Genomic DNA, 20471 nt, shown 5'->3' with positions numbered 1-20471 from the left:
TGGGAATGAGAAAGAAGAATTAGACCATCGCATTACTAATACCACTTTTTGTTCTTTGCAACGAGATAAAAGCTACGTTTGATTATGAAGCTATTTTTTTTTGGTGCTTCCAAAGAGATGTCGGAGCATCTCACATGTCTCTTTTCATGAGGTATGTATCATGCTACATACTTTGTATCTCTTTAACTAAATTTCACTTGTACCTATGTTATCAGTAAGTCACAAATTGATTAATGGCTGTTGCTACTGGCTGCTTCTGATATGCATCTGATGCTATCAGTAAGTCACAAATATTCTTCAAGGTCCTGATCTGCTTCTTCTGATATGCGTCTGATGCTACTGGTCTGCCTCTAATGCTTCTGATCTGCTGGTTCTGCTTTTGTTGTGTTGCTTCCATTTCTGTCGTTTTTGCTGTTGTTGCATATGCTATTTTTTTTTGTTGCCATTTGGTCCATCTCATGTACTTGCTTTATGTAGTATGAACTTATAATGACTAGTATATAGAAAATTATGCGTGCATATATCCGACTTGTCCCGAAATCCTGAAAGCACATAGGCACCACCGTGTAAAATATCCCTTGTCTTGAAACTAAGAAACAACACTTAATATAAATACTTTGATGTGTAAGGTACTTGAGCGAGGGGTGTAGAAAGGAGAGTGTATCGGGAATGTATGGCTTTTGCGATGTTAATATTCTTTCTCCATTAACCCCGGCGGAAGAGAAATATCGATCTAACTATTTGAGTAATGTTTTTGGGTGCAATGGAGGCAAAAATATAAATCAAATATTTTTTGTTCCGTACATTGAAAGGTTAGTTATGTTCACTTCATGAACTTTATTAATACTTTTTTGTTTGTTGTTGGTTTCACTAATACATTATATATAGACGACATTGGATGTTAGCTGTCATTAGTCCGTAGAAAGGAACAATGTTTTGGCTTGATCCAACAGGACAGGAAAATGAAATTCCAGAATTTGTTCAGGGGATCATTTTGGCGTACTTTCTCATATTTTTTTATGTAACTTGTCAAATTCTGCAGGGGAATGTAAAAAATTTCTGTTGTTCATCGAAAGGATATCAAAATGAAAATAAATCCAACAATTAGTGGATTCAACCACAAGTATGCAATTCACTGTTAGGTTATGATACATATGACATTACATAGATCATGCGGAAACAACCATTAACCCAGGACAACATATTATTTACACATAATCATATAGCATAATTTAGATGCATACTCTTTGTTGCGTGCCCTCCCTAGCTGCGCCCGAACCGAACAAGAACAAGTCTTTAGGACTCCAAGTGTCGTCCCTCCGTAGATAGTCCACAGCACGTCCGGATCCGCCTTAAGATTGACCAACTAGAATCGCCCTTAAGGTACTAGAAAATTTCGGCACTTTATGAGCAAGATGTGTGTTTTAATTTTCTCTCAAAAACTCACTTTTGAATACTTTGAAACTTGTTGTATAAATTATGACCCCTAGGCCTTTATTTATAGAGTTATGGAAAAGGAATCGTAATCCTAGTAGGATACGAATTAATTGAAATTAGAATCCTACATGAATTCTATTTAATTAATTTATCCAATTAGGAATAGAAATTTAATCATACACTGACTCTTGTAGATTTAGGAATCACGCATGAGCACAAACTCACACACACACGGCAGCCACAAGGGCTGCCCATGCGCGTGCGAGCAGCAGCCCACGCAGCGCGGCCCACGCAACGGTGGCCTTGGCGCGCGCTGGGCCTGCCTTGTGGTAGGCCTGGGCGCTGCCTTGGCTGGGCTTGTGGCGCGCGCGTGCTTGCTGGGTGATGGCCCGGCTTCGTGCTGGGCCTTCGTCCGGCAGGCCTCGTCCGATGCTAATTCGTACGATACGCTTCCGATTAAATTTCCAGTTCCGGAATTTATTTCCGATACGAACAATATTTAATATTTCCGATTCCGGAATTAATTTCCGTTTCGAACAAATATTTAATATTTCCGTTTCCGGAATTATTTTCCGATTCCGGTAATATTTCCGATTCTGACAATATTTCCGTTTCCGGCAATATTTCCGATTCTGGTAATATTTCCATTTCCAATAATATTTTCCGATACGTACCATGTTTCCGTTTCCGGCAACATCTACGACTTGGATAATATTCATATTTCCGATACGATCCATATTTCCGTTTCCGGCAATATCATCGTTTCCGGAGTATTCATTTCTTGCCTGTGACGATCTTAGCTCCCACTGAAACCAAGATCCGTCGGTTCCGAATATTCATAGATGGAGTATTTAATGCCATTAAATACTTGATCCGTTTACGTACTATTTGTGTGACCCTACGGGTTCAGTCAAGAGTAAGCTGTGGATTAATATCATTAATTCCACTTGAACTGAAGCGGCCTCTAGCTAGGCATTCAGCTCACTTGATCTCACTGAATTATTAACTTGTTAATTAATACTGAACCGCATTTATTAGACTTAACATAGAATGCATACTTGGACCAAGGGCATTATTTCCTTCAGTCTCCCACTTGTCCTTAGGGACAAGTGTGCATTTCCTAATTCCTTTGTCGCTCGATGCTTGCTCTTGAACATAAGGTAAGAGTTGTCATCCTTATTATGTCCAGAGGTGTTTCTCGGTTTAAGAGTTCAACTGATCAAATAAACAGATAATCATAGCCTATGATTCATCCGAGCACGGCCATGCATTTCACAGTTTCTAGCTCTCCGAGTGGCCTTGTACAACTTTTAAGCATCTCATCCCGATTTATGGGAGGACAATCCCAATCTTGCGATCTTGAGATTAGACTTCGTTTGATAGGTGATTACCTGAGCGTTGCCTTTATAGCCTCCTTTTACGGTGCGACGGTTGGTCAACGTCAAAGCAACCAGTTCTCAAACAAGTAATCTCAAATCACTCAGGTATTGAGGATTTAGTGTCTAATAATTTAATGAAATTTACTTATGACAGACTTTCATCTCTTACAGTAAAGTTTCATAGGTCTTGTCCGATACTAGTCTTCCCAAAGTAAGTATCTATGCAAATGATTATGACATTGCCATGTCCACATAGTTCAAGAAACAGAACTACTAGTCATCTTGCATTCTAATCGTCTAACGTTTTCTATGCGTCCAATTTTATAGAAAACTCCGATTAGGGACCATTTTCAACCTTTGACATTCAAGTTCACTTGATAGACATTTCTTAGTCACAGGACTGGTCCTGACAGTCTATCTTGAATATATCGTCAAGTTGAAGGGACTCATCATTTAATACACCACAAATTAAATGGAAAAATGAATTCCTTTCATTTATTGTGAATGATTAACCAATAATGTTTTACAAAGATTTAAACTCTAAAACTTTAAAACATTAAACAGAGACATCAAAGCCATTCTCCAATATGCTTGATTCCCATAGCTGCAGTGTGCGAGTTGTGCTTCGCTTGCGGCAGAGGTTTAGTTAATGGATCTGATATGTTGTCATCAGTTCCAATTTTGCTTATCTCGACTTCTTTTCTTTCAACGAACTCTCGTAGAAGGTGAAATCTACGAAGTACATGCTTGACTCTCTGGTGGTGTCTAGGCTCTTTTGCCTGTGCAATAGCTCCGTTATTATCACAATACAGGGCTATTGGTCCTTTAATGGAGGGGACTACACCAAGTTCTCCTATGAACTTCCTTAGCCATATAGCTTCCTTTGCTGCTTCATGTGCAGCAATGTACTCCGCTTCAGTTGTAGAATCCGCAATGGTGCTTTGCTTAGCACTTTTCCAGCTTACTGCTCCTCCGTTGAGGCAGAAGACAAACCCAGACTGTGATCTGAAATCATCTTTGTCGGTTTGGAAACTTGCGTCCGTATAGCCTTTAACAATTAATTCATCATCTCCACCATAGACCAGGAAGTCATCTTTGTGCCTTTTCAGGTACTTCAGAATGTTCTTGGCAGCAGTCCAATGCGCCTCTCCTGGGTCTGACTGGTATCTGCTCGTAGCACTGAGTGCGTACGCAACATCCGGGCGTGTACATATCATAGCATACATTATTGAACCAATCAATGATGCATATGGAATCCCATTCATTCGTCTACGCTCATCAAGTGTTTTTGGGCACTGAGTCTTGCTTAGAGTCATTCCATGAGACATGGGTAGGTAGCCTCGCTTGGAGTCCGCCATCTTGAACCTATCAAGCACCTTATTGATATAAGTGCTTTGACTAAGTCCAATCATCTTTTTAGATCTATCTCTGTAAATCTTGATGCCCAATATGTACTGTGCTTCTCCTAGATCCTTCATCGAAAAACATTTCCCAAGCCAAATCTTGACAGAGTTCAACATAGGAATGTCATTTCCGATAAGCAATATGTCGTCGACATATAATACTAGGAAAGCAATTTTGCTCCCACTGACCTTCTTGTATACACAAGATTCGTCCGCGTTCTTGATGAAACCAAAGTCACTGACTGCTTCATCAAAACGTATATTCCAGCTCCTGTATGCCTGCTTCAATCCGTAGATTGACTTCTTTAGCTTGCATACCTTTTTAGCATTCTTTGGATCCTCAAAACCTTCAGGCTGTGTCATAAACACAGTTCTTGTTAAAACGCCGTTTAAGAAAGCAGTTTTGACATCCATCTGCCATATTTCGTAATCGTAATATGCAGCGATTGCTAACATTATTCGAATAGACTTTAGCATTGCAACTGGTGAAAAGGTTTCATCGTAATCCACACCGTGGACTTGCCTGTAACCTTTTGCAACCAATCTAGCTTTGAAAACTTCAAGTTTCCCATCCTTGTCCTTTTTCAGTTTGAAAACCCATTTGCTTCCAATGGCTTGGTAGCCATCTGGCAAATCGACCAAATCCCATACTTGGTTTTCAGACATGGAGTCTAATTCAGATTGCATGGCTTCTTGCCATTGCTTGGAGCTAGGGCTCGTCATAGCTTGCTTGTAAGTCGCAGGTTCATCACTTTCAAGTAATAGAACGTCATAGCTCTCGTTCGTCAAAATACCTAAGTACCTTTCCGGTTGAGATCTATATCTTTGCGATCTACGCGGGGTAACATTTCTAGATTGACCATGATTCTCACCAGATTCTTCTAAAGATCTCTGAGTTTCATCCTGAATGTCATCTTGAGCATTCTCTAGAGTTTGTTGTTCGACTCGAATTTCTTCGAGGTCTACTTTTCTCCCACTTGTCATTTTGGAAATGTGATCCTTCTCCAAAAAGACACCATCTCGAGCAACAAACACTTTGTTCTCAGATGTATTGTAGAAGTAATACCCCTTTGTCTCCTTTGGATAGCCCACAAGGATACATTTGTCAGATTTTGGATGAAGTTTGTCTGAAATTAATCGTTTGACGTATACTTCACATCTCCAAATCTTAAGAAAAGACACATTTGGAGGCTTTCCAAACCATAATTCGTATGGAGTCTTTTCGACAGCTTTAGACGGAGCTCTATTTATAGTGAGTGCAGCTGTATTTAGTGCATGTCCCCAAAATTCTAATGGAAGTTCGGCCTAACCCATCATTGACCTGACCATGTCTAGCAAGGTTCTGTTCCTCCGTTCTGACACACCGTTCCATTGTGGTGTTCCAGGAGGAGTCAATTCTGATAGAATTCCACATTCTTTCAGATGGTCATCAAATTCATAGCTCAGATATTCACCGCCTCTATCAGACCGCAGTGCCTTAATCTTCTTGCCTAATTGATTCTCTACTTCACTCTGAAATTCCTTGAATTTGTCAAAGGATTCAGACTTATGCTTCATTAGGTAGACATAACCATACCTACTGAAGTCATCAGTGAAAGTGATAAAGTAGCTGAAACCACCTCTAGCATTTGTACTCATTGGTCCACATACATCTGTATGGATTAAACCCAATAGTTCATTTGCTCTTTCTCCAACTTTAGAGAAAGGTTGCTTTGTCATTTTGCCAAGTAAACATGATTCGCATTTACCATAATCCTCTAAGTCAAATGGTTCTAGAATTCCTTCCCTTTGAAGTCTTTCTAAGCGTTTCAAGTTCATATGGCCTAATAGACAATGCCACAGATAGGTGAGATCTGAATCATCCTTTTTGGCCTTTTTGGTATTTATGTTATATACTTGTTTGTCGTGATCTAATAAATAAAGTCCATTGACTAATCTAGCAGATCCATAAAACATCTCTTTAAAATAAAACGAACAACTATTGTCTTTTATTATAAAGGAAAATCCCTTAGCATCTAAGCAAGAAACTGAAATGATGTTTTTAGTAAGACTTGGAACATGGAAACATTCTTCCAGTTCCAAAACTAGCCCGGAGGGCAACGACAAATAGTAAGTTCCTACAGCTAATGCAGCAATTCGTGCTCCATTTCCCACTCGTAGGTCGACTTCACCCTTGCTTAACTTTCTACTTCTTCTTAGTCCCTGTGGATGGGAACATAAGTGTGAGCCACAACCTGTATCTAATACCCAAGAAGTTGAATTAGCAAGTATACAGTCTATAACGAAAATACCTGAAGATGGAACGACTGTTCCGTTCTTCTGATCTTCCTTTAGCTTCAAGCAATCTCTCTTCCAATGCCCCTTCTTCTTGCAGTAGAAGCATTCGGATTCAGAAGTGGGTTGACTGACCTTCCTCTTTGCAGATTTGGCGCCAGTTTGCTTAGTTGGGCTGGCCTTGTTGCCACCTTTCTTAGCATTCCTCTTCTTTCCAGATTTCTTGAACTTGCCCCCACGCACCATAAGCACATCCTGCTTATCACTTTTGAGCGTCTTTTCAGCGGTCTTCAGCATACCGTGAAGCTCAGTGAGCGTTTTGTCCAGACTATTCATACTGTAGTTCAGTTTGAACTGATCATACCCGCTATGAAGAGAATGGAGGATGGTGTCTATAGCCATTTCCTGAGAAAATTGCTGATCCAGCCGACTCATATTCTCAATGAGTCCAATCATTTTGAGAACATGTGGACTTACGGGCTCGCCTTTCTTAAGCTTGGTCTCAAGAATTTGCCTATGAGTCTCGAATCTTTCGACTCGAGCCAGATCTTGGAACATGTTCTTCAACTCACTGATGATTGTGAAAGCATCTGAGTTGATGAACGTTTTCTGCAGATCCGCACTCATGGTGGCGAGCATTAGACATTTCACATCCTTGTTGGCATCAATCCAACGATTGAGGGCAGCCTGAGTGACCCCGTCGCCTGGAGCTTCGGGCATCGCCTCATCTAGGACATACTCCTTTTCTTCCTGCATAAGAACTATTTGCAAGTTCCTTTGCCAGTCAAGGAAGTTTTTCCCGTTCAACTTCTCCTTTTCGAGAATTGATCGAATGTTGAATGAATTGTTGTTTGCCATATTAAAAACTACAATTGAAAAGAATAAACAAATAAATAACCATTCACAGTTTCTCTTAATAAACTTAAATTCTAGCATACATGCATAATTCAATGTTTATTAAGCATTTTATTCAAGTTATGTGTTCCGGCAGGTGTGAATAAAATGATTCCAAGATCCTAAAATCATTGAAGAACTAAGCACAGTTTGTCGACTTAATCCTAGAACATCTTAGGTAAGCAAAAGCCTTTTGCTAATAGTCTAGAAACTATTCTTGGTTGATAGGTACGTCTAAGAACTTATTAGGTAAACCTATCGAATTTGCCACGACATAAAAGGACTCCTTACTTATATCGTTGAGTTTCACCAAAACTAACATGTACTCACAATTATTTGTGTACCTTGCCCCTTTAGGACCAATAAGTAACACCTCGCTGAGCGAAAACTATTACTAGATTGATGTAAAGGATATCCAAGCAAGTGTATATTTTGGCATGGCACCTTTTAACTCAATTTTTAAGTTTGGAACTTAAGGCTCTAACTATGTTGGTTAGATTTTAAGTGAACTAAAATCCTTAATCATGCAACATAATCAAGCTTTTGATCTCATGCATTTTAAGACATATTTAAAGCAATAAATAACTTAAAACATGCATAAGATATTTGTGATCTAGTATGGCCCGACTTCATCTTGAAGCTTTGACTTCAAAGTCCGTCTTGAAAATCTCCGTGGGAGGCACCATTTTCTTCAAATAGGATAAGCTATAACTAATTACAACTATTTGATGGTTCGCAGACCATATTTGAATTGAAAAATAACTTTGGTACTTTAGACCAATTACATTCAAATTAATGGTATGCAGACCATATTTTCTATCCTATTTGGGCCATACTAGTCACTTCATAACCTGCAAAACAGTACATATACAATATATACCATTCACCCATTCATTATCATGAATGGCCCACATAGCTGGTTAGTAAAACACATTATGCATCACGTAAACATTTGCAGCAATTAATCAAGGGCACCAATAATCTACCAATTATTCAGTCCTTATTAATTCTAATCAAGTTGTTTTAACCTTAAGGATTTGTAGACCTAATCAAGAGTTTATGACTAAAAAGCGCTCCCACTTAAACCAATAAATTCATATGCTTTACCAATTTTAAACATAAAAATGTATTTCTAGTCCAACCGGAAACATACAAATTTAATTAAAATTTAAAGCTCATATCAATTTATAATTGAATCCAAAAATTTAATTTAATTTCAGTCGTATTTAAATTAATTCATGATTTTAATTTTAGTAAAATAATTAGAATAAATAACATTTATTATAATTATAATATTCAAAATTAAAATCCAAGAAAATAATTCAAATTATTAATTTTAAAATTAATTAAAATTACGTGAACTGAAATTTTCAAATTAAACATTCAAAACGATCTAATCGTAACGCAAACAACCTACGCGTTGCACGCCCATGGACCGTACGCACACAGCCATTGCTGGCCATGTGCGCGCAGCCCATGCGCTCGTCGCATAGCTGCTGCTTCCCTATCGCAAGCCTCCGCACACATTGTGCTTGCTGCGCGCGCCAGCGCTCATCGCACGCGAGCTATCGCTCGCAGTGCGCGCACGCGACATCGCTCGCTGGGCGCGCGAAATCGCTCGCTGGGCGCGCGAGCCATCGCTCGCTGGGCGCGCGACATCGCTCGCTGGGCGCGCGAGCCATCGCTCGCTGGCGCGCGACATCGCTCGCTGGGCGCGCGACATCGCTCGCTGGGCGCGCGACATCGCTCGCTGGCGCGCGAGTGATGCTGGGCGCAGCGCTCGTGGCACGCGAGCTTGCGCTCGCTGCGCGCGAGGCTGCGCGCTCTTGTGCGAGGCAGCGCGCGCTGTGGCGCAGCTCGCTTGCTGCCCACACGCGACTGCCTTGGCTCGCCCTTCGCCCATGCCCATTCGTTCATTGCTCGTGGCACACGACACAAGGCAGGGCTGCTGCCTTGTGCTCGTGCACTACGCCCTTGCTCATTGCATTCGTGCCGCACGGGCGACGAGCTCCCTTGCTCGTCGTCGCATGCCCGCATTATACAACACCCCTTAAGGGTAACACGAAGCGTCCATTGCTTCGTGCGTGCAAGTTTTATGAACGAATCGCATAAAAATTTAAAATTTATATTTAAAATTAATGACAAATTAATAAATATTATTAATTTCATAATTTTAGGGCGAAAAATCGAAAATTTATTATCCAATTGATTTCCGATTGTTATGGATTCAAGTCTAGGTCATAAAAATTTAAAATTTATCGTAAATTTACAATTTTTATGGTGGTTTTTAATCATAGGTTTCTAATTAAATTACAATTAATTATGAAAATCAAATTAATTCTAAATTATTCTAATTTTCAACAAATTAATCATAATTACAAATTAGATTGCATAATTAACAAGACTAGGCATTCAAACTTGTTAAACATATGCAGTAGGTCAATCAAAAATTCAAGATTTATCAACAAGAATCGCAAATATTTAATTTAACATCTTAAATTTACGAAATTTTGCATTCGAAAAACTAAAATCTTCGAAAAGTCATAGTTAGGCTTCGAATTTGAGAATTCTGGGTTCGGCAGAAAAATACTATTTTTGTCAAAATTTTAGAATGCCTTTTACATGCGGAATTGACACAAAAATCACTCAATTCGGATGAGTAACGAAGAAACTGCCGAAAAACAGCGTACGTATAATTAAATAAACGCAATTTGCAATTAATTAACAATTACGAAAATTAATCACCCCTTTTAATTCTTGCAAATTTGTAATATTTAACCATGTTCATGCAATTTAGATTATGAAAATAATAAGGGGCTCGTGATACCACTATTAGGTTATGATACATATGACATTACATAGATCATGCGGAAACAACCATTAACCCAGGACAACATATTATTTACACATAATCATATAGCATAATTTAGATGCATACTCTTTGTTGCGTGCCCTCCCTAGCTGCGCCCGAACCGAACAAGAACAAGTCTTTAGGACTCCAAGTGTCGTCCCTCCGTAGATAGTCCACAGCACGTCCGGATCCGCCTTAAGATTGACCAACTAGAATCGCCCTTAAGGTACTAGAAAATTTCGGCACTTTATGAGCAAGATGTGTGTTTTAATTTTCTCTCAAAAACTCACTTTTGAATACTTTGAAACTTGTTGTATAAATTATGACCCCTAGGCCTTTATTTATAGAGTTATGGAAAAGGAATCGTAATCCTAGTAGGATACGAATTAATTGAAATTAGAATCCTACATGAATTCTATTTAATTAATTTATCCAATTAGGAATAGAAATTTAATCATACACTGACTCTTGTAGATTTAGGAATCACGCATGAGCACAAACTCACACACACACGGCAGCCACAAGGGCTGCCCATGCGCGTGCGAGCAGCAGCCCACGCAGCGCGGCCCACGCAACGGTGGCCTTGGCGCGCGCTGGGCCTGCCTTGTGGTAGGCCTGGGCGCTGCCTTGGCTGGGCTTGTGGCGCGCGCGTGCTTGCTGGGTGATGGCCCGGCTTCGTGCTGGGCCTTCGTCCGGCAGGCCTCGTCCGATGCTAATTCGTACGATACGCTTCCGATTAAATTTCCAGTTCCGGAATTTATTTCCGATACGAACAATATTTAATATTTCCGATTCCGGAATTAATTTCCGTTTCGAACAAATATTTAATATTTCCGTTTCCGGAATTATTTTCCGATTCCGGTAATATTTCCGATTCTGACAATATTTCCGTTTCCGGCAATATTTCCGATTCTGGTAATATTTCCATTTCCAATAATATTTTCCGATACGTACCATGTTTCCGTTTCCGGCAACATCTACGACTTGGATAATATTCATATTTCCGATACGATCCATATTTCCGTTTCCGGCAATATCATCGTTTCCGGAGTATTCATTTCTTGCCTGTGACGATCTTAGCTCCCACTGAAACCAAGATCCGTCGGTTCCGAATATTCATAGATGGAGTATTTAATGCCATTAAATACTTGATCCGTTTACGTACTATTTGTGTGACCCTACGGGTTCAGTCAAGAGTAAGCTGTGGATTAATATCATTAATTCCACTTGAACTGAAGCGGCCTCTAGCTAGGCATTCAGCTCACTTGATCTCACTGAATTATTAACTTGTTAATTAATACTGAACCGCATTTATTAGACTTAACATAGAATGCATACTTGGACCAAGGGCATTATTTCCTTCATTCACACCTTGAACTTAGTTCTTCTTAATAAAATATGATATATTTTCCTTAAAACAGTCAAATATTTTCTGAATTATTGATTTGAAATTCATTATGAAATAGTGTCCTCGTCAAGCTTAAGGAACCAATGATTCTGGATGTTATGTATGTCGTTACATGCAAGAGACAATATCAAAGAGACAACAAGTGGTTCCTCCAAAGGTAACCGTCCTTTGTTTTGCCAATTAAATATATTATTTTAGACAGCAGAATACTATGATATTTTACATGGCTATATATTCATAGTATGTGAAGAAATTAAAACATGACAGAGACTACTATGGTATTTTACATGTTTATATCCCACTTTGGTTTAAGGTTAATGTGTTTTTTCTTAGTTATATGTAGGGATGGACATGGGCCGGATCTAGGCCAGGTGTGGTGAGACCCAAACCCATACCCATATTTTTTAGGCGGACCCAGCACCGCCCCAGATCCATTGGGTCTGAAAAATTAAGAGCCATGCCCAGATCCAATGGGTTTAATGGGTCTCGGGTCAAAAATGGGTCTAGTGTTATTTATTTATTTTTAACATTTTTGTCTTAGAAAATTTTCCCGCGCCATTAATTTAACCGATTTACCATCACATATTCACATTCGATACATAAAATATCACAATTTGCAAATTAATGCCAAAATACTAATGCATGCATGTATTCAATTAGACTATTTCTAATTTCTAATAATTGACCGTGTCCATGGCCGGATCTGGACCGGGTCAGGGTCTGAGAATATTGGACCCAAACCCAGACCCGTTTTTAAACACATGGATCCAGATCGTCCCCAGATCCATTGGGTCTCAAATAATTAGACCCGGACCCTTAAATATGGGTCGGGTCCAACCGGGTCTGGACCGGTCCTGGACCCATGCCCATCCCTAGTTATATATGTTTCTTTTTGTTTCCATTCACTCCCAAGTTTTCAGTACTTCCCCGAAACTCTTTTGCACAATTTTTTGATCATGATGAGAAGTTGGCATTGTAATTCAAAATTTTCAGTCTGTGGCTCTGTGCTTCATAAAAAACAGTCACTGCTCATTGGTGAAACTTTGCTATTGTCAATAGCCGAACTGCTATTTTCTTGCATGTCATGATTGATGCCTCATATTGGAACTTGGCAGTTTTTTAGTTTAGAAGAGATGAGTTTAAGACATTTTTTCTTGGTTGTGATTGTTTAGCTATAATGATACACTTTCAATTGAGTAAGCAGGCTCTTAGATAACAGACTTCCCTGCAACCAATATCCAAATCTGTTTTCCTAGATGGAACTAGGTTGCTGGTATCTAGTGAACAATAAACTTCTCTACAGGCAGCTGATTGTTTTATGTAAGTAATCGGTTTTAGGGTTCTTGCTAGATTTCAGATTAATGAGGTAGCCAGTTTGATCCAATTAATGAATATATGTCCTTTATTCTGATTTTCTACCAGCAGCTTCTGAAATGCTTTTATGGGTTCATACTAAGTGAAATTTTGTTTAAAGGAACTAGCATTAGTCATTGAAGATTGAAATTTGAAAGACTACATAATTCTGTGAATAAGTTTTGTGGTTTTATTCATCTTAGAATCTGCACGCAATCTAAGTAGGATTGGCAGAAATTACTTTTTTGCTTAAGCCTCCTCGCTCCTGGAAGAATGAGTTAATAAAATTCTAGTTTAGCATTTTGTATTTGTAGCTTGTAAGGTGCTAGAAATTTCCCTGAGTTTCTTCGTCCACCCCAAATTGCTTCTTCTTTCTCTGATTTCATCGTCTCTTCTACCGACTTACTACCTAAGAGACCTTCTACGAAATTCGTCTCCATCTTCCTCCCCATCTTCTTCCCATCCTGGAACAAACTCAACCCATGGGACAAACTTCCAGAAGAAATAACCAACTTCCCATTTCCGTACTCAGGCTCATGATTATTCATCAAATGGAACGAAATCACAGACATAACAATTTCATGAATATGATCACTGAGTGTTAAAGTACCTGAATGACAAATAGAATCCAAATCATCACAAACAAGATAATTAGCGGCTTAAATCTCAGCAATTTGGTTCCTGTTATCACTAGTGGAAAAAATACCTGTTGAGGGGGGCATTTTGGGCTTATTGAGGCGAACAAGGCCCGCTTCGACAGACGTGGCTTCAACAGCTCACATAGCTGTTGAGGCGGGCTTTGTTCGCCTCAACAGGTAGTCTGTTGTGGGGGGCTTTCAAAAGCCCGCCTCAACAGCCCAAAACCAAAGCGAAAAATAAGGACCTGTTGTGGGGGGCTTTACAAAAGCCCGCCTCAACAGACACCTCTGTTGAGGCTCACTTCTTAAATGCCCCCCTCAACAGACCTGTATTTTTGCGTCAATACCTGTATTTTTGCGCCAATACCACCACTAATATTCTGCTTTAATTTTCTTTGTTAGGTAATAGAAGAACCATAATACTCATAAAATAGACAATTGTAAACAATAAATACTTCATTCACATTAATATTGAAATAATATTGTTTAATGTAATTTTATAATATAAATTCACACAAAAATAATATTTGAATCTACAATTCGATTATTCTGCCTACGCTTCCCTTGACCATTACCAAAATTACTCTTCCTTGTAAATGAACAACCACTCAATTTTGCAAGTTGTCCTACCAGTTGTCCAACACCACCAAACGCAACAGAGACAAAGACACGATCTCCTTTCTTAGCACCTCCAATCTCGTACAACCCAACATAGGCTATCATGCGTGCCTAGCATACCTACATATGATACAAGCGAAAAAAATAAAACGACAATTATTTTTTAAACAAGACACTGGATTCATGAATTCATATTGGATTCATGAATAATTTTTTAAACAAGAGATCACAAAGCTGTAGTTATAACTTAAAACCATCCCATTTTTAATTATTTACAGAATAACCCAACTTATTATACCACTTGATAAAACTGTCGCCTTTCTTTTCCTTCTCTCACCACCTCCCCTTAAGGTTGGATTTATATTTTCAATTTTTCCTAATTTTAATTGAAATATGATTTCCTCCTCACTATTACAACGACCTAAAAAAGTAAACCTAAATAACTGCACAAAAAGGAGCACTTAAGGCACTACATTACACGGTGAAAAGGAGGTGATTGTCTTAAAGGCTCTTGGCAAGGCGAATATCTAAGGAACATTTGAGGCATTTTAGGGCATTTGATGCTCATAGCAGACCTTTGTAAACACAAATTAGTGCAGTAAAGTATTAAAGTGCTAAAGTACAATATCAATCCTGCAACAGTAGGGAAAATAAGAACTGCATACATCTACCATATACATCTAAAAGCAGTTTTAAAACACAATCTCAGCATCAAGCTTAACCAACAAAACGATTTCTTTTTTTTTTCCCAGCAATGGTTCATAGTTTCATACACACAGATGCCCCAATTCACAGAATATTAATTCTTAAAGCCTTACACCAGCAATCCAGAAAGTGAACATACCTTGATGTCTGGATGAGTTAAAATATGGAGCTTTGTATGGAGCTTATGGCTGCTTGCCCTCCTGTTGCTGCAATGTACTGCTGTGTTTGCTGCATTTTGAACCACAAAATGTTACTAATCATACATGAGAATCCAAGATAAAGCAAGGTATGATATATGAATGGTAAAAATTTATCAGTTAAACAACAAAGTAATGCCCGAAGTTCACCAAAAATGGCAAAATGACAGTTCAGTTTTACTGAACTTTAAGAAAATATACATTGTAGTTGATGTTTGTTGCATGTGGAACCAAAAACCATTACTAATCATACATGAGAATCCAATATCAGAATATCTAGATGGTAAAAATTTCTCAGGAGAACACTGAAAGACGCTTAATAGGAAAAGAAATGGAAGAAGATCATCAAAATTACAGTTCTGTTTTACTGGAGTTCAAGCAGGTATATTTTGCAGTTGATGTTTTGGTGCATTCGGAGATGACAAATATTAAATTCTTTTCCTGCCCGTTCTCTATGTCTCAAGGGAGAAAATAGATCACAGATCAATAAGCATTAGATGTATTACAGAACACTTGATAAGCATCAGAAAACTACCTATTCCCAGTCTCTATCTCATACAAAAGTGAACAAAGTTAAAAATAATTAACAATAAGAAACTGAAATGAGGGAGAAGAAAAACAACCTTTACGACAGTTGCTTGAAATCAGGCCACGATTATGGTATTCTGTATATTTTGCTACTAGCTAGAAACAAGATTGAAACAAGATTGTAATCAGTAATCAAAACAAAAGTTTTAATACTAACATAAAATTAATAGAAAAATAGAAAATACCTTTTCTAGCATCTGTGATTTGTTATGATTTATAATTTATCAACATGTTTGATAGTTGACACTTGACAGAGTAGTAGTAACTATTATGCTTATGGACAAGGGACTGACTGCAGATATTCAGTTCAGTCTGATCTCCACTAGAGTACTAGACAGCCATAACATATTTTCTTTTAGCATAAACATGATCCTTAACAACAACTTGTTGTGCAGTTAGTAGGCTTAAATTGCTAGATGAATCATTAAGTAATAACCCAAGACACGAGCACTGAGCCAATGAGCAATGAGCAATGAGCCAATGATGATGATCGTTTGGCATCATAAGCTGCACCTTCCATATCCCTCTACACTTCCTAACTTAATTTTACAACCTTAAAATGTTTCACCTTTACCACCCTATATATTATATAATCTATTCTACATCTCATCTAACTACACTTGTATTGTTCCACAACAACTAAACCAATCAACCATCTAGTAAATCAACAAGGATTGCCAAAACAACCTCAAATAGACCCTCGTAACATTCAAATTCAACATTTTAGCAATTTAGACTTGACAAGTATTAACAATGAAATAATCAACTTGGTAATGAATTCAATGTAACTGCCGTTTCTTCTTGTAATGTGTAATGTAATGTACTCCGTAGTATTCAATTTCAAATCAATTAGAACAAAGCAGATTTTGATACTTTATACAATGACCTTAAAAACCACACAAAAGAATTAAACTTAGGAATATATTTGAAACTAAACAATTACATGACATCCAATACTAAGTATCATACCCTTCTTCTCTAGCTTTTCTTAATTGGCTCATCATCATCTTCAATATCCCAACTCAAATATTCATCATCATCTTCAGCAACACTCAACCTCTTTCGCAATTCTTCCTTGTTACTAGGACTACTTAGAATACAATGAAAAACTGACTAAAAAGTAAGAACGTTCAGGTTCAGAAATCAACAGCAATTCCTACCAACTAAAAACATGTTTTGCTAATCATGGAAGAGCAATATGCTTTTTTTCCCAACCTCATACCCACATATTCTACTCCGTACTGTCTTCTTCCCTATTTTCCGAACAAATTAATCATGCATCCAAACTCATCAATGAATTCAGATTACAAACCACCACCACCGCAACTAATTTGAGACAAAAAACCTAAAATAAAAAACCTAAATTCACCACAATTGTAAATCATTAATTGGAATTGATGAGAGTAATTCCAAGAAGAAGAAGAAGAAGATCTCTTTACCACCGCAAGATCAGAGCCACCAGCAAGCCATCACCTTGCTTGCGTCGCCTCATCCGACCACCCACGACCTACCTAAACCCGAGCCGCACCTCCACCACCGCCACCTCCCTTTAGAGAATAAAAAATCGTTAAAATCAACAAAAATAATCAAAAACCTAAATTATAAATCAAAAGAGTTAATAAAAAATAATATGAAAAATCAAAAACCTAAAAGAATTGAAGAATGCAGGAGAGATGGAGAGAGATGAAAGAGTTACCTCATTTGGAGAACGACGCTGTCTTCCTCGAGAATACGAAGTAGATGACGGTCGAATCGATATACCCTAGCTTGAGGAGGGAGACAAATCGACGAGTTTGAAGAGTCGAGGGAGAGAGGTCGCGGAGATACCCTAGCTTTGTAACTCTTCCATGGAAGGCGGAGGAAAAGCTTCCATGGAAGCCAACGACTGTGAGGAGAGCGAGAGGGAGCCCGATTTGTTGACGAAATAGCGGGTTTGAGGAGTTTTGAACCAGGAGAGAGGAGAGGAGAGAGAAGAGTGAAGAGAAGAGAGAGAAATGAAACAGATGAAATGAGGAGGTTTAAATGTTGCGAAGACCTGTTGAAGCGAACAAAAATAAGCCCGCCCCTTTAGACTAGTGTCTATTGAGGCGGGCAATCAAAAGCCCCCTTCAACAGTATCTATAGAAGCGAACACCACAAAAGCCCGCCCCAATCTGTTAGTAAAACATTTGACCCGCGTTGACTGAGTGGTTATTGAGGCTCACTTATGTATGCCCCCCTCAATAAGGGGGCTACAACAGGCATTTTTTCCACTAGTGTATCCTGAAACTGGATTATTTTCATGTCATCTTCGAGTTGGGAGTTCCTGTTAACGAGATTTGTCTCGTCTACTGGTGGCCTTGTGTCGATGTTGTAGGGAAAGAGTAAGGTATGCCTTTCATCTGCTTGTTCATAATCAGTGTTTGCATCTAACATAGGAGATCCGAGTACCAAGAATTAACCACTCAACTTCTGTCACAATTTGTCGAATAAGTTGTATAGCCTGTCTGATTGAAGCAGCAGTCTTTCTATGTTCCTGACATATAGGATGATGGGGCTCTTTTCTGATGTGGAGATTATTACCTGCAAGTTAAAAATGACATTTCTAAGTTCATACTCTATAGTCTTTAGTGTTCATGGAGTTCAAGAGAATTAAAGGTCCATTCTATTCGACTTATTTTGTCTGAACTTATCTAAACTTATTTGAACTTAGATGAACTTATTTTATCTAGGTTGGTGGGTTCATTGTACTCCCCCCCCCACCCTTAGCTAACTAGTAGCACGAGATAGCCTTTCCTATTAATTTTTTTTTTTGATGAAAAGCCAGGAAAAACCATTAAAATAAAAAGTTACCAAAGTACAACCATGACAATCAGGGATGTATCTCCTCCTGAATTACAGTTACCAGAAAATCACAAGGATTATCAAACAAAACTACAGGGTTACGACAGAAGCTATTATAATAACTGTCCTTCACCCTACAAACCTTGGCCAAGATATCAGCAGCTACATTGGTTCTTCGGGGACTGAACTGAATTTGAATGTTAGTGATCCGCGTAACAAGCTCCCTGCATTGCAATATTAGATTGAAATTAGCATCTGGTACTTGTGTGTCCTCTAGCAAGTGCTTCACAACAAGTTGAAAATCTGAATGGATGACAATGTTCTGCCACCCTTTCTCAACCACGATCAGAAGACCTTCATTAATCGCCATAAGTTCACTTGTCAGCACACTTGGGCCTTTCTTATTAGCTTACGAAACCAAACACTTTGACAGATAAAATAATTAAGACAGGGTCCAGTAGATATGGGTGAGAAATGAAAGGTGATTACTTATGGGAATTGGCAGTGAGCTTCCATTTTTCCATTATTAAGTCATTCTAAAGACCTCCATGGCCTTGTTTACTGTGCAATCTAATGTTTGCAAAATCAGTACACTGTATGAGCTTTCTAGGATAGATTGTTGCAAGCAGGCCAGATTCAAGCTGAAATTTCTGCTGTCAAGTGATATGCTCAAACTTGATCCTGCATCAGATTAAGAGTTTAAGATACAAATGTGAAATAGTTGGGTACACATTGATGTAGTGCTTTAAATTCCTCTGCATTGTTTCTCCCTCTACTTTAGCAGAGTACTATTCTTTTTCTTGCTTCAGTAATTTTTTTTTATGTTTAATTTTCTGAAATAAATTAGGGAAAATAAATTTATCATTGCTAATACACCAAACAACAACAAATCTACCCTAATAAAAAACAGTTCTAGACACCATAACAAATTTCAACTTCTATTTTACTAATGGCTTTTCTTCCGTTGGGCTTTATATCTTTTAACATATACCTATTCTAATCATTTTTATGTCTTGTATGTAGTACTTTCCTCAAGTTCATGCGAGTTATTCTCAAGCGATGATTGACGAGACACATGATATTTTGGTTACATATTTTTTCAAGCAAAAACAAGTTATCAATGATCAGATTGATGAAGATGAAGAAAATGATATTTTGGACGTTGATCATGAATGATATTTGTAGCTACTTCATATTGACACTTTCTAACAAATGTTTTGCGAATCTCATAGCAAGTTAATACATTTGAAGTATTCTTTTGGATTTAAGCTTGTGATTGGAGTTTGGAGAATGTTATATTATAGTAGTTTTATTTAATTTTTTGCGTTGGAGAACAAGAAGGTACATTGGTCGGTTTGGAGTATTTTATGCACATAATATAGAGTTAATGGATTTTTACCATTGAATTGAGCCAATTTGGATACTGGATGGAATCTAACAGGTACCATGTAATTTGAAAATATATAATCTGTCACTAATTTATTGGTTGTAGCTGCCATTTAAAATTTAATAAAAAAAAAATCAAAGAAACTAGATATTTAATAATTCTGGTTTCTTAGATTGCACGTTTATAATTGAGGAGCATCAAAGAAACTGTAGATGCTTAATATACAGTCTCTTAAAAAAAATCAAATAAACCGCACTTTGTAACAAAGTGGTTTCCTAGTACAGTCAAAGTAACCGCATATTTCCTCAATTCGGTCTCTTTTTCTTTGTATTTAAATTCATAGGAAATGATATAAGAAACCAGTTTTATGCCAAAATCGGGTTCTTAGATATATCAAAGAAACCATGCCAAAACTCCGGTCTCTTTTGCTAAGAGACCTACTACCTAGGCACCGTATAAAGTGAGGTTTCTTTGCCTTGTTTTACCCGGTTTCTTAGGCTATTTTTGTAGTTGTGC

The 20471-nt window shown here is 38.1% G+C and overlaps 2 long non-coding RNA genes across 2 annotated transcripts; one reads left to right on the top strand and one right to left on the bottom strand.

The window, feature by feature from the left end:
• Positions 1-1048: 1048 nt before the first annotated feature.
• On the top strand, positions 1049-19762 carry LOC130461110 (uncharacterized). The gene is made up of 3 exons (XR_008921452.1): positions 1049-1123; positions 11705-11803; positions 19592-19762. It is a non-coding gene; the product is annotated as an uncharacterized lncRNA (long non-coding RNA).
• On the bottom strand, positions 14275-16001 carry LOC130461109 (uncharacterized). The gene is made up of 3 exons (XR_008921451.1): positions 15781-16001; positions 15100-15188; positions 14275-14375 (listed from the first exon to the last, which is right to left on the bottom strand). It is a non-coding gene; the product is annotated as an uncharacterized lncRNA (long non-coding RNA).
• Positions 19763-20471: the final 709 nt, after the last annotated feature.

The sequence above is a fragment of the Spinacia oleracea genome, chromosome 5 (genome assembly GCF_020520425.1).
Source record: "Spinacia oleracea cultivar Varoflay chromosome 5, BTI_SOV_V1, whole genome shotgun sequence".
Classification (NCBI taxonomy): domain Eukaryota; kingdom Viridiplantae; phylum Streptophyta; class Magnoliopsida; order Caryophyllales; family Amaranthaceae; genus Spinacia; species Spinacia oleracea.
The sequence above is the reverse complement of the archived record's forward strand: the minus strand, read 5'-3'. Positions and strand labels throughout refer to the sequence as shown.